The 16,046-nt window shown below is 41.4% G+C and overlaps 1 protein-coding gene across 2 annotated transcripts in view; it reads right to left on the bottom strand.

Annotated features, from left to right (window-relative positions):
* Positions 1-16,046, bottom strand: part of LOC124168054 (1,5-anhydro-D-fructose reductase-like) — a 56,820-nt gene that overhangs the window by 20,113 nt on the left and 20,661 nt on the right. The gene's annotated exons all lie outside the window — the stretch shown is intronic.

The following is a 16,046-nucleotide window of genomic DNA, read 5'->3' as shown; positions in this document are numbered from 1 at the left end:
GTTGACTTATGATGTGTGAACTGTTTTAATGTAAATAGGCATAGTTGTAGTTGAGTTAATAGAGTTAGTGATTGTTAGTGTTTTGGTGTTAGTGATCGTTTTGTGTATTAGTGGTCTCTAGATTGCCTTAAAAACTCACTAAAATACGTAAAATATTCTCAAATTTTGACCCCCCCCCCCCATCCCCCGGTGGAGTGTGCCCCTCCCAGCATTTGACTCACGAGCCACCACTGGTATAAATACGGTATAGCGCAAATATTCCTGACCTCAATCACAACAAGCTAGTTTGTGTACAGTAGGGTGGGCTGAAAAAATGACTATTTTTGGGAATCAAATTTTAATTAAACAGAAAAAGTTGTGGACTGATTATACACTCCCAGATAGAAAGAGTAATTTTCACCGATGCTGCCAGACAGTACCTAAATGCTCTTTTCAGGTGAGTTTCAAAGGGTCTGGCCTCATCCCTTACATTCACGCTGATGGGACAACGATTAAGAGTTCTGAAAATTAGTTTGGCCCCAATGCAGATTAAGCTAAGAGAGTAACTCATCAGGACAATTCAAGAATATTAATCTCAATCAGCTAGGCAATTTTGGCACTTAGTGTTTGCCTCTCTATCCCACCAATAGTGCTCAGTCATACCTCAACCAATGAATAGGGAACTGCCGGAGGGAACGTTTTTATACGTTTTGCACTCTGAATGTGGGAAAAACATGTGTAAAACACCTAGTACCATGAGCCTCCTGCATAATTGCCATGAGAATTAAAGAACCTGGATAGCGTAGTGGACTGTGCTGTGGCCCGAAAGGCAAATGTCCGTGGTTTGATTCCTGGTCCAGGGGAATTTTTTCTCACGGCAATTCTTGTATATTTCACTGCCATTCACGTGGCAGGGTTTGAAATATTACACATACCGCTTTGCATGGCTTTAGTGCAGGTTTGAGGCTCTCAACCGGTTGTGGCCTCTTGGAAGTCCTTTCTCCCTCTCGTTGCCATCCTTGATGAACAACGAGGGCCTAACACCTAGTACCAATAGGCTCGGCATAATTGCCATGAGAATTAAAGAACCTGGATAGCATAGTGGTCTGCCCAGTGGCCCGGAAAGGCAAAGGTCCATGGTTCGATTTCCGGTCCAGGGGAATTTTTTCTAATGGCAATTCTTGTATGTGGGAAAAACATCTTTAAATGTTTGTCCATTGCTCGACTAACTGCAGCAGTTTCCCAATATTTTTATTGCTATCCGAATAGTTATACCCACTCGGGCACTTTACCACAATGTAAGAATCACTGTGGGGCTTAACTTTCCAGGGTCTTTAACATTTCGTATCGTTTCCAACCCACTCAATGCTGTTAATGTGCTTACGACAAGTACTCAGACGCTGTCGATTCCTCGGTAAGAAAGAAGGAAGGATCACCCCAGATTATTACCAGGTACCAGTAGTCACTTCCGGTTTCCCATTACAGTAAAGTGATAATGTGTATCGATGTGTATGACCTATCAAAAAATTACATAGCCATCCAGTGCTGGATAGCTCATTTAATCCGCATCACCCTTCTGGACCAAAAATACAACAAGTTTTTCTGGTGGTAGATCACGTCGCCTTTATGAAATTCACCCATCACTATCCTTATCCCCAAGGCGTCACCAGGCTCTCATTGCAGCAGCACCTCCTGACCCTATTCCCATCCCCTGTCATCCCCCTCTAAAGGTACATCGAGCATTCAAGTCTCTTGCTTGGCTCTTGGACCACAGAAGAGTACCTACTCAAGAAACATACCCATTTTCAATGCCACGACCACCATCTCAAGAAAAATCTCTGGATTATTCCTCTCATAGGATTGACTTACATTTCTCAAAGAACAGACATTTCAGTTTTGCTAGTAATATCCCACGTTGCATTAATGATGGCATTGGAATTTTCCATCGCTTCTTTCACGGTGGCACTACCTTCCTTTTCACTTACATATCTTCGTCCTCCATGCCCCCAGGAGTTTGGGACAGGGAGGAAAAATGGGTCAGGTTTCTCTGTTTGCCAGCACCATGCCTCATTAAACTAATTCACACAGCAGAACTTAAATTTTTCTTCATTTTCCTCACTATTAGGAAGGGGGTCTGGGCCCCCTCAGCCTTCAATTCCCCCTCCACTCTCTCCCTTCCTCTCTACATCTGAGCATTGAAGTTTAGGACTTTACAAAAATTCAGCCAGTAAAGCACAAGCACTCAATCAAGTCAAGTAAATAAGTAATTTTAAAGAAGGCAAATTTGGTGATAACCAATGATGACCATCACTTTCGGAATTATATCAATTAGGTACATCTTTATAGTTGTTTGTTTCCAAATTTTGCTCAAAAATTTTCAAAATTAAAACTTATGGATCTGGAGGCTCTGCTTAATACATAATATCTTATTTGAATATCCTATTTTCACGTTTGAGACCCTAATGTCCACAACTTTTCACAGAAAATTTCCAGGAAAAGAGTCAAGTTTTCAGCCTACCCCAGTGAAAGGGGACCTGCATTAAAAAAGTGAACTAAAAAAATTTGGCTCCCCTGCCCCGGGGACCAAATTTTTCAGAAATATGTTCATATACCAGACACCATATGGTCGTTCACTCAGACTTATTATTTGATTTAATTAAAAGAATTCCATATAGATGGAAGGGAAACATCATTTACGAAGAAAACAAATCTTCCTAACTATACTATCCTCTCATATGATTTAAATGAAGAACACAGGAAAGTTGCTCCCCACTTTTAAGGAGTTGGTGACGTTATAAAGAACTCGTTTGGGGAGCACAGCTCACTGAAGGAAAAAATTGTTCACAAGAGTGAAAATAACAGAGTAGTACTCGAGAGCAATGTACGTGGCCGAGGATTAGCGGAAAGGCGATGACGAGCTCGGCAGGAATTTGCAACGCCATCAACTCATCTGCGAAAGGGTTAAGGCCATCCATTTCTCACTGTGACACAGGCGAATGTAGGGCTTATCTTTGTGTGTAACTGGATCAGATTGGATAAAACACTGCAGTAATGACCAGGCAAAGCGAATCGTGGGTGTATTAATTCAAGAAACCCGTTAGAACTCGTTAATTATGAAAATAAACTACAAATTTGAATAAATTAGAGTACTAATCGAAATTTAACCATTTAACTACAATATTTCAAACAAGTAGGATTACTGCGAATATTTTTTATGAGCAAAGATACGGCTTCCAATGGACATAAGAATAACACAAATATTTATATATTTTATGGGTTCAGGAAGGAGAGGGGGATTCGATCGCACTCATAGCTACGCCACTGGCTCGAGAAGAAAGCGACGGATGAAGAGGTGGAAAAATAAGTCGTATATCTAATAATTATTTTGAAAATCTATCACCATGCGTGGACAATGGCGCCGACTCCACGGGGCCTGAGGGAGTCCCTTCAAAAATTCGTTATGGGGTTGAGGAAAACATGTGTCAGGCTTGTTTATTTTCCCCGGAGTGTCCAGTTATCGAGAGTCGAGTTTTCAGGGTTCTAATACCGATTCATTAAAACTTGAAAGAGAGGTATTTCTGAAGTGAAATCATTCGCGATCATGGTAAATAATATTTCGATAAAATTCGTCATACTAGCCCCAATTCATGCTAAGGAACTCCCGTCTGGCGCATTTGCACTAGATATTGATATTCAGTTCCTACGTAATTCTATTGTGTGTACCATCTCTCTCTAAACCTTAAGAAGGGAAACATATGTCACATCTTATTCATATATCAAGAATTTGGTTGAGTCACGTGAAAAATAATTAATAAACTTGTTTTTCATCTTAATACGTAAAGTCGTTATGTTATAATATTACGTATGAATTGGGTGTTTCAGTGGAACATGGTCTCAACATTTTTTGTATTTGAATTGAATGATTTAGAGACTCTGTCAGACTCGTGGAAATTTATTGTACTTTTTTAGCCCCTCAGAAAAACGTTTCTCTTCTATAAATATTTATTTTCATATTGTAACCTACGTACCATGCGCTCGTTTTACGTGAAAGTGGAAATATTGCTTATGCCTAAGCTAGCCAGCTTAAAAGTAAACGATCCTTGAGTAACAAGTGGCAAAAAAAAGTGTAAGACCTCACACAGTGACTATAACAGGCCGCAGGCCTTTTTCGGGGGGGCCTAGGGGGGACAGAGCCCCCCCAGCGAGCAAAGCGAGTGTTGATCATGTAACTCTTCTAAAATGCTATAAAAAACTTTAAAACTCACTAATTATTAAATTTCTGGGGGTAAGACCCCCGGTATGGGCCACCCAATATTTTTTATAAGTCGTCACCCCTGACCATGGACATTGGCAATAAAAAATGCTGAGAGATTGCATTATCAATGCCGCCGAACCACATCCTAGCAACGGAGAACAAAGATACACTGAATGCATTTTCATCCATATGGTCCCCTATAGGGATTTCGTAACACGGGCAGCTTTTACGAGCGGCTGCCTTCTATCCTTGGGCGATATTGGAAGTTCAGAACCGAAATAAAATTTTTTAAATATTATCTCTAAAAAACACGATTTTTCCAAAGTCAACATAAAATACAATAAAAGAAGAGAAGAAGATTTCATCACTCGGAAAATAAAGCTTTGGTGCTGATTATACGTTTATTAGAAGAGAGAGAAGAAGAGCCGGATAAGTAGGTTTAGGCAAGAAATATTAATATCTAAAATTAATCACCGCGCACTCTTTATTCTCCGAGTAAAGAAAAGTTTTTTCTTTACTTTTCAATGCATTTTAGGCTGTTTTCGAAAATGCATCTTTTTTTTAATCTATTTCATTTTTATATCCTACGCTGTAGTAGTGAATCATGTAATTAATTGAACTCCAGCTGTTAAAGAAATTTCGGTAAAAAATTCATAACTAACACCATTTGCTGAGAAAATTTAAAATTATAATTCCAAATGAAACTTTATTTCATTAAATTTGAGCACGATGAAACCAAGTTTCAAACTTCTGATTATTGATTATTGTACAGTTGCCAGTCGCAACCAAGTGATCAAAATTTCAATCCGATCCGACAATAGTGAGCGGGTTAAAAATATTGCATTGGAATATCGATATATATCACCCGATAAAAAATGGCCTTCCGATAAAATATTCGATGAACCGTTTTTCATCGGGGTGCGATGTTTTTATTGCATAATATTTAACAATATTTCATCGCTTAACTATACCGAAATATTTTGATTTTTGTTGGGCCAAGTATGGTGATTTTTGCTAACTTCATGTTCGTAGTCGTCTATTTATTTACGTTGTAATTCCCAAGATATTGCGATATTATCCGATATTTCGAAACACCTTCAAGGCCCATTGTCGCCTGCTGAGGAAGTACCCGAACTCCGCCTTGCAGTCCAAAGAAGACCTTGCACAGCGAGGGAAATGGACCGGAAAGTAAGGAGGCAAGCAGTATGCTCAAGGACAGACCTACTGCATCCTAGTTCAGTTAAGATCTCGTCAGAAAAGGCCTTCGGAGGAAAGTTTTGGGGTAGTTTTTATTTTTCCGTCTCATCTGTCTTTTGGGCTGCTGAGTCCAAACTGAGAAATGTTTTCAAAATTTCATGACGCAACAATGTATCTGTATTCGAAGGAATAAATGGTATCCGATCACAATTACCTGTTTATAGATATTAAAACCCACTGATACTTGAAACCTTAAGGTTTTTAAGTGTCAGTGGAGGTGTTTTTTCAAGAAAGTTATTCGGAACTCAAACAAATTGATTTCCTTCCAAGCAAGAGTTTAGAAGAAGATTATTCCATTTACTTCGCATCTCCGTGGTAATATGTGAGTTCATCGTTAACTAAAATAAGCTGTCCAATTTTAAAAATACAATAGACGCTTACACCCGTTGTCCGTCAAACTTTGGTACCAAGAATGGTTCTGAATGTCAACGAGTCCTTCGACTATTTTGGACAAGAAGAAAGTCGTCGTCCACTTGCCGTTAAAATGCGAGCATAAAGCTTCTAGCGGCACTGACCAAATTTAGCGGAGAACGGTCCTAGACGACTGAAATTTGCAGAAGCAAATTCCGACTTCCGACGGCAACACCATTATCCCATCAAAGTCTACCTCAGCGAGACTATATATATATATAAAACAACCACAGACACTCCTGCAAAACCCCCCCCTTTCATGAACCCGTCCCCATTCACACCGCCTCACACAATAGTTCCTTCCATAAATGTTTTTCCCTAACCATCATTGAAATTCTGCCAGAAAACGCAACCATCATCGAGGTGAGAACGAGGGAAATGGCACATATTTGGGTTGAAAAGGCGTTTGAAACGCCCGGGCTAAACATTGCCCACTAATAGTCAAAGCAAACCCTACCCCCCCTTCCCCCCTTCTCCCCTTCCCCTTCTTCCACCCCCACTACTCCACCAAGGAGAGCTTCTGGAGGATCCGCCTGCAGCAGTTCACCTTCAGCACTGACGATAGCGGGTCAACCCGCTGAAACGTTTGCAAGCTTCTTTGTGAGTGTCCTTTTCTATGTGCTCCTATGTTTTTTATTAGTGTTTATTTTGTTCGTTATTTATACTATCGCGTAGTGCGCTTTCCTCAAGACTTATAAATATATATATATATATAGGTAAGGAAAGAAAGGGAAAGGAACATGGAATAGAAAAAGGATATAAATAATGTAAAGGAACTTCTTCTTGCCCTGGGGTGGGCACACAAAAAAACTTAGAAATTGACAGAAAAACGAAAAATAAAATAAAAGTGAGGAACCTACGGGGAAAGGTTGTTTTTACAAATTTTCGATGGGACGCAGCCCATCTTTCTCAAGTGAGAAGAGGAGGGAAAGTGAGGAAAGGGCATAAGGAAGGGTTCAAGGGAGAGGGCTAAGATGGAGGGAGGAAAAACGGTGGACGGGGATTGGTTGTTCTTTCTAATGGGCGCGGTTGATTCCTGGACCAGAAAACGCACGGAAAGCCCATATGCATGCCTGTTCCAAGTCCTTCAGCTCTAGGGGGGTGGTAGATGGGGGGAGGGAGGCTAATATTCCCACTTTATAGCATTGGTCAAACATAGCTTTGTGGGAGGAAGCATGAACGGCGACTGGAAGGGAAGCAGAAACAGAAGAAACGCTATTGCATGAAGAGCGATGCCCGTTCATTCGGATGCAAAGGGGAGTGGTGGATAAGCCGATATAAAAAGCGGGGCATTTCTGGCACAACAGTATATACACAATGTTTTTTGTTGTGCAAGAAATGTCCGACACAGAGGGGAGAGGGAAGGCAAGGAATTGATCGGGAAGGGGTTCGGTGATGAGGATGTGACAAGTTTTGCATCTTGCACGGTTGCAGGGCGAGGGCTGTGGTTTAATATAGGTACTTTGTTTGGGCAGTGGTTTGGTTGTTTTTAAGATGCTGGCCAGATTTGGTGGTCTTTTAAAAACGAGTGAAGGGCATCGCGGGAAAAATCTGGAAGTGGTTGTGTTGTCTGAGAGGACGGGGAAAAGGTCTTTTATGGTCCTACGCAATACGTCCACGCCCGGAAAAAAGGTCGTACAGAGAGAAAGAAACTGCGACGAATTGTCCCCGCCTAGTTTTTTCGGGACATATGATTTTTTTCGGATCTTATTCCGGAGGAGGGGTTCCGGGTAACCCCTTCTCCTGAGAGCATGGTGTAAATTTGAAAGGAATCTATTAAGGGAGTCTGGATTGTTACATATTCTGTGACCACGGATGGAAAGAGAAAAAGGGAGGGAGCGTTTTGTATGTGTCGGATGACAGCTATTGTAGTGTAGATATTGCTGTTTGTTTGTGTTTTTAATGTGTACAGATGTGTGAAATTTATTTTTTGTGAGAAAGATGTCTACATCAAGGAATGTGACATGAGTGGAGGAGGAATATGAAGTAAAATTTACAGATGAAAATGAATTGAGGCAGGAGATGAAAGTGATTAGGGATTCCATGCCATGTGGCCACAAAAGAAAGATATCATCTATATATCGGACCCAAAGGGTGGGTGTGAGTGGGTATTGGGAGAGAAAAGACTGTTCTAGACGGCCAAGAAAAAGGTTGGCATAGGACGGACTGAACCGGCTCCCCATAGCGCACCCCTTAGACTGTGTGTAGTGATTGTTATTGAACGAGAATGAATTGTGTTTCAATATTATCTCGGAGAGGTCGACGAGAAACTTTGTGCTCGGAATCTGTGGAGTGGAGCGCTGCTCAAGGAAGTGTTCGAGAGCGGAGAGACCTTCTGTGTGTGGTATGGAGGTGTAAAGAGATGTGACGTCGATGGTCGCCATTATGACGTCTTTGTCTCCAGGAAGGGTGGTCGAGTGAAGGCGTTGGAGGAAGTGATACGTGTCTTTAATGTATGAGGGAAGAGAGTGCACTATGGGTTGGAGGTAATGGTCAACAAAAGCGGAAATTCGTTCTGTGGGAGATTGAATGGAAGAAACTATCGGACGGCCGGGATTATTAGCTTTGTGTATTTTAGGTAGTATGTAAAAATGAGGGCTTCGGGGGTTGGAAGGTGATAGTAATGCGATGTCTTGGGTTGTTAGTCCTTCATGTGGTCCGTTTTCCTCGAGGAAAGAAAGAATCTTCTCTCGGTATTGGGGATTGGGATCAGCAGGGATGGGTTGGTACGCCGAAGCGTCGGACAATTGCCTAAGCGCCTCGTTGTTGTAGTCAGCCGCATTCATCACGACCACCGTAGACCCTTTGTCTGACGGAGTGATGACGATGTCCGGGTTACGGATGAGGGAATTTAATGCCAACTTTTCTGTTCGCGAAAGATTGTCCCTAGGTTTAATTGATTTAATGAAATCTCCTCCTCTCTAAATTTTCGGACAAATCTTTCATTAAATCAATTAAACCTAGGGACAATCTTTCGCGAACAGAAAAGTTGGCATTAAATTCCCTCATCCGTAACCCGGACATCGTCATCACTCCGTCAGACAAAGGGTCTACGGTGGTCGTGATGAATGCGGCTGACTACAACAACGAGGCGCTTAGGCAATTGTCCGACGCTTCGGCGTACCAACCCATCCCTGCTGATCCCAATCCCCAATACCGAGAGAAGATTCTTTCTTTCCTCGAGGAAAACGGACCACATGAAGGACTAACAACCCAAGACATCGCATTACTATCACCTTCCAACCCCCGAAGCCCTCATTTTTACATACTACCTAAAATACACTAAGCTAATAATCCCGGCCGTCCGATAGTTTCTTCCATTCAATCTCCCACAGAACGAATTTCCGCTTTTGTTGACCATTACCTCCAACCCATAGTGCACTCTCTTCCCTCATACATTAAAGACACGTATCACTTCCTCCAACGCCTTCACTCGACCACCCTTCCTGGAGACAAAGACGTCATAATGGCGACCATCGACGTCACATCTCTTTACACCTCCATACCACACACAGAGGGCCTCTCCGCTCTCGAACACTTCCTTGAGCAGCGCTCCACTCCACAGATTCCGAGCACAAAGTTTCTCGTCGACCTCTCCGAGATAATATTGAAACACAATTCATTCTCGTTCAATAACAATCACTACACACAGTCTAAGGGGTGCGCTATGGGGAGCCGGTTCAGTCCGTCCTATGCCAACCTTTTTCTTGGCCGTCTAGAACAGTCTTTTCTCTCCCAATACCCACTCACACCCACCCTTTGGGTCCGATATATAGATGATATCTTTCTTTTGTGGCCACATGGCATGGAATCCCTAATCACTTTCATCTCCTGCCTCAATTCATTTTCATCTGTAAATTTTACTTCATATTCCTCCTCCACTCATGTCACATTCCTTGATGTAGACATCTTTCTCACAAAAAATAAATTTCACACATCTGTACACATTAAAAACACAAACAAACAGCAATATCTACACTACAATAGCTGTCATCCGACACATACAAAACGCTCCCTCCCTTTTTCTCTTTCCATCCGTGGTCACAGAATATGTAACAATCCAGACTCCCTTAATAGATTCCTTTCAAATTTACACCATGCTCTCAGGAGAAGGGGTTACCCGGAACCCCTCCTCCGGAATAAGATCCGAAAAAAATCATATGTCCCGAAAAAACTAGGCGGGGACAATTCGTCGCAGTTTCTTTCTCTCTGTACGACCTTTTTTCCGGGCGTGGACGTATTGCGTAGGACCATAAAAGACCTTTTCCCCGTCCTCTCAGACAACACAACCACTTCCAGATTTTTCCCGCGATGCCCTTCACTCGTTTTTAAAAGACCACCAAATCTGGCCAGCATCTTAAAAACAACCAAACCACTGCCCAAACAAAGTACCTATATTAAACCACAGCCCTCGCCCTGCAACCGTGCAAGATGCAAAACTTGTCACATCCTCATCACCGAACCCCTTCCCGATCAATTCCTTGCCTTCCCTCTCCCCTCTGTGTCGGACATTTCTTGCACAACAAAAAACATTGTGTATATACTGTTGTGCCAGAAATGCCCCGCTTTTTATATCGGCTTATCCACCACTCCCCTTTGCATCCGAATGAACGGGCATCGCTCTTCATGCAATAGCGTTTCTTCTGTTTCTGCTTCCCTTCCAGTCGCCGTTCATGCTTCCTCCCACAAAGCTATGTTTGACCAATGCTATAAAGTGGGAATATTAGCCTCCCTCCCCCCATCTACCACCCCCCTAGAGCTGAAGGACTTGGAACAGGCATGCATATGGGCTTTCCGTGCGTTTTCTGGTCCAGGAATCAACCGCGCCCATTAGAAAGAACAACCAATCCCCGTCCACCGTTTTTCCTCCCTCCATCTTAGCCCTCTCCCTTGAACCCTTCCTTATGCCCTTTCCTCACTTTCCCTCCTCTTCTCACTTGAGAAAGATGGGCTGCGTCCCATCGAAAATTTGTAAAAACAACCTTTCCCCGTAGGTTCCTCACTTTTATTTTATTTTTCGTTTTTCTGTCAATTTCTAAGTTTTTTTGTGTGCCCACCCCAGGGCAAGAAGAAGTTCCTTTACATTATTTATAATGCTCGTGTGAGTTTATTTCAAACGTGTGTATATATATATATATATATATATATATAAATAAATGCCATGATAGGCCACAAAAACACAGACACAAATAATTTCTTCCCGACAAAATTCCTTCCTGACGAAGACCCAACGTGTGAGTCCTCTTTTATTTGTGTCTGTGTTTTTGTGGCCTATCATGGCATTTATTTATATTCATATCACCTGTGGTGTTTTTCATAAGTAACATATATATATATATATATAACGTTTGTAGCAAGGGTCGCATGACAAGATGCACGCTTTCGAAAATATATCGCATAGTTTGCGTTCGACGCAGAATTTCTGCACTCACATTTTCGACTTTGTCCCAGCGCTGCAGCTCGACATTGCGTAAATTTGCGAGTAAAAAAAAACATGCAAAAACCAGTGGCGGCTGGCCCATAAGGATTCTCGGACGCCGCCCATACCAAAGATTTGGAAAAGGAAAAAAAAATTAAATACCCATTCAATTGTAATTATACATCTATCAACCAAGCTGTTTTTTCAATCGCATACATCGAGAGTGTAGGAAAAACACTCAAAAATAGCGCGAGAAGTTCGCATTTGTAGCCACGGGGCCCTGACCAGAACGTCCCAATCCATCACCATGCAGTTATATGGAAAGTGGTAGTGGTGGGGGCTGCTGGTGCTATGACGCGTCTTAACAAAAGCTTGTGTCTTATGGAAGTCTTGGGACGCCGGCCGAGCATGCGCAGAAGGAGTGAGTTGACATCACCGCAGGGGCCGGCAGCCGTATAATCTTGGTGTTGCAGTGTTGCAGAATACCTTGTTTTGGTGACCAGTTGACTAATTACGTGTAAATAGTTTTAATGTAAATAGGCCGAGTTGTAGTTGAGTTAATCGAGTTAGTGACTGCTAGTGTTTTGGTGTTAGTGACCGTCTTGTGTATTAGTGGTCTCTAGATTGCCTGAAAAACTCAATAAAATAAGCAAAATATTCTTTAAAAAATTACCCCACCCTTCCCCCGGTGGAGTTTTCCCCTCCCAGCATTTGTCTCACGAGCCGCCACTGGCAAAAACGGATCAAAAACAGCCTTCCCACCAAACGGAAGAAAGAAAAGCAAGCCACAATTAATTCCTCTCTCCCTACAACACTGTGGTTCCCATTCGCAAAACTCTCGCAAAGGAAAGCCCAGACACTGGCATGCCGCAATAATCCCACGTCCCCCAAATCCCCTGAGACCATTTCTCGCATTTGGACTATGATTATCACGCGAATGAGCCATGATTCTCATGATTGGGTCATGACAAGCAGCAACATCACAACCGGTGGCCCAGCAAGGTCAACCTGGCTGCAGAGAACGTACCATTAGTGCGAACTATTTTTAAACCATTGCTGCTCTCAAGAACCCTACATGTAGGGTTCTTGAGAGCTGGTTCTTGAGAACCCTACTTGTAGGGTTCTTGAGTGCTTTCTTGATAATACGGCCATCTCTCACATGCATTACAACCACTCAATAAAAAGCAGTAAAATGGAGCTTACGCCGCGCACGGAATAAGCTGAAGTTTGTCGTCTGGGTTAATATACAAAAAAAGAACACTCAAGAATATTCGGTAACAAAATATTGATTTCCATATTGGAAAATATAATTAAAATAATTAGATTATCATGATAAATGGAAAAAGAGTAGTGACTGAAATAATTATTAATATAGTTTATAAAAGTCTGTTTTTGAGTAAATGACACTTCTTCTCCTTTTTGAGCATTCAACGTCATGCAAATGACATTTGCATCTAACAAGTAAACAAATTGAAAGCAGACCATGTGTCGTGATCAGCCAATAGGGTAGTTTCCTTCATCAAAGAAAACGAAATGCATTGATTGCGATTCGTTACCCACCATTAGTGTATTCATAACACACAAATTATTTGGTTTTAGAAATACCGGTTTAGACGAATGGCAATGGTCAATTTTATCCTCATTTGAAAAAGGTCAGATTGGCGCCCATGCGATTCCACTCCACGTGACGTCACAGGGACCTAGTTTCTACACGAGAAGATAGGAGTTTTACATCGTCTGAGATTACCAATGCATACATGAGGCACAGACTTCAGGGAAACATCCCATAATAATCACCTATTAAAATAACCTATGGTCGGAGGGTTTCCTTCGTTTGATAAAGTAGAAATAATCCATATTTAAGCCAAGCGCTACCTGCTAGCTGGGTACTCAGCTACCTGCTAGCAGCCTGCGTCGTATCAGCGCTCAAGCCTCTCCTCAAGGTCACCTCACAAGGCGGCAGCGGGAACCATAAATACGTCACACGGACTTTTTCCCATCATTCCTACTTAGCCGTCGCGTTTTCGAGCGTTTGAAATTTTTCACTTTTAGTTTAATTGCGAAAAATAGATATCGTCATTAGAAAAGCTAAGAGCGTGAAATTCCTACTCCAGGAGTAATACTCTTTCGATTTAGGCAATAAAAAAATACCAGGAAACCACCCTATGATACCCACCAGACCATTCAAATAACTACGGATTTTCCTATCTAACACTTGGTATCATGCGCTGAAGCCAACAACTGATGGTGCAAACAACGCAGCCACATTGAGATCTCTTGTATAAATGTAACCTATTTTATAATTTTCTGAATTTATAATTTTAAAATTTGAGATGAAGTATGATCATTCAAAATCGTTATTTTATTGATTCCCGTCAATGGAATTTTTCACCATTCCAAGGACAAATGGCCAACAGACAGACAATAAATCTCGGAGAACAATACGAATAGCCAATTTACTGAGCAGAAAAGACATAATAATTATTAGATCATACAACCTGCACCACCTTTGGTTCTCATTAATTTATTAACGTGTATAGAAATTATTGATAGTGTATCTGCTAATTTCTATGGAGGTTCAACAGGATCTATATCCACCCTGATCATTCGCCCTGAGTTGCACTACCAAATAAGCACGGCTATTTCAGTTAGAAGCAAGAAAAAGAGTTTCCAAGTTCAAGGGTCGGAGACCCAACGCTCTGCATCGATCCCATGAATCGCTCTCCAGTCGATATTTTCTCTCCAGAATAACAAAACCCGCTCCTGCATAGTAACCACCCGCCCCCGCGCCCTTTCCGAGAATTTCAGAGAATGAATACAAGCGATAACTCTGAAACGGCTACACGATAGGCTTGGGCTCCCACTCTTAAAATCCCTTTCCTGAAGGCAAACGCGGAACAATTCTTACTCTATGGGTGGAACAACAAGTGACTAAGCCTTCGGATCGCTATCAGCTGTGGCGCTTTCTAATTAATGAATTCCAGCCGAGAAAAGTTTCTGCCGGATGTGTTCGTCGCGTAATCTTTGTCGCCTGTTGCGGTCGTGTGTGTGTGTTTCGTAACAACTTATATAAACCTGAGTAGTCTGAATTATTCTACAACATACCATTTCACCTATCAAGTGTTAACACATAAAAACAAAATTATTTTAGAGTAACACACGGATGTATGCCGCGTGGTACATCGGATTTTGCCCCGACGCACAGTGGGGTAGAATCGAAAAAAAGCTGGCCAAAACCTCAAAATCGATTTATTTGAGCTAAGAAATTGAAACTTCCCATAAAACATTCTCTAATAAATTGTACACAATTTTCCCAATTTATTATTTCCTGTGCCCTAACGTTAAAAATATATACGAGGTCAAAGTTGAAGAAATTTAGAGTAAATCCACCACCCCAGTGACGTAGCCAGGGGGTCCGGACTAAAGGTCCGGAACCCCTCCCCCGAAATATAAAAACACAATTATTATCCTTCATAAAAGAAAACAAAATATTGAAAAATGAGGAATTTACAAAATGTTTCTTTAACAAATGAAGGTTTTTTGATCATGAAAAGTGTTAAAATTAATTAAAAACCCATTACTTAGTGCCCGGTTTTCCAAAAATTTTCCCCCCTGGTTTTGGACCCCCCGAACGAAATTCCTGGCTACGCAACTGGACCACCCTCGATGTATTCTGAAAATTGCCAACTTTATCCTCGAGCAGTGGTTTTACGGATTGCTTTATTAACTAAAATGTTATACCATGTTAATGTACGCTTATTTTTATTCCAATCGCAGGGTTTTCAAAGATTTTATGTCATTATTAACCTTAGATGGCGGAGCCTGTTTTCAGCAAATATTTTACATAAACGTAGAGAAGTAGATAGTTCCGCCGAGTGGCTTATACCACGTCATTCTATGAAGCTCCTACATTGTGAATCTAAATTAAAATCCTGCTCCAACTTGCAACCTCGAATTTGAATTGTTGTTTTCCAGCGTGCCGCCGGAAAGTACGTTGACGCGGCAAGCGTGTGGATGCGATATGACCAAAATTTTAAATTAATTTATTTAAGATCAAGAGCGAATGATGCAAAATATCTTTGGAAGAAAAAAATCAATAAATGAGCAAATTTGATTAACAATGACTGATAATTATCAATGAATGTCCGTATCACATGCACAAAGGTTAAGAAAAGACTTCGCTGTTTCACAAAATAAAATATATTTGCGACCGGTTTCGATACAGCGTATCGTCATCTCGCAGTTCTTTTCTGGCATTCTCCACCTCCACTCTACCGCCCCTCTAACGCCTTCAAGGGTATAAATTCTATGTAGGTACTGATACTTGTAACTGCCAGATGACAATACGCTGTATCGAAACCGGTCGCAAATATATTTTATTTTGTGAAACAGCGAAGTCTTTTCTTAACCTTTGTGCATCATGAAGGAGTTTCACCATGTTACGCCAACCACCATCGCATTTGTCCGTATCACATGATCATTTTTTTTCAATGAGCCTGGAGAACACTTGAGCAACGATTTTCAATGATAAGAAAACTTCTTTACTTTTAATTTATTACTAAAACGTATCATTAGGCTTATTAATAAGATGAAATACAATGCATATTTTTGTCTGTGTGAGTAGTAGGGAATTATAGTGAGTGCAGAGGTACGGAAAATGCGACGGTCACAAAAGATGGAGCAAGAAATTCCTAAAATACCCGCCCTACCATGAATTTGTTCGTG

Source organism: Ischnura elegans, chromosome 11 (genome assembly GCF_921293095.1).
Source record: "Ischnura elegans chromosome 11, ioIscEleg1.1, whole genome shotgun sequence".
NCBI classification, from domain to species: Eukaryota; Metazoa; Arthropoda; class Insecta; order Odonata; family Coenagrionidae; genus Ischnura; species Ischnura elegans.
This window is presented reverse-complemented; position numbering and strand designations above follow the sequence as displayed.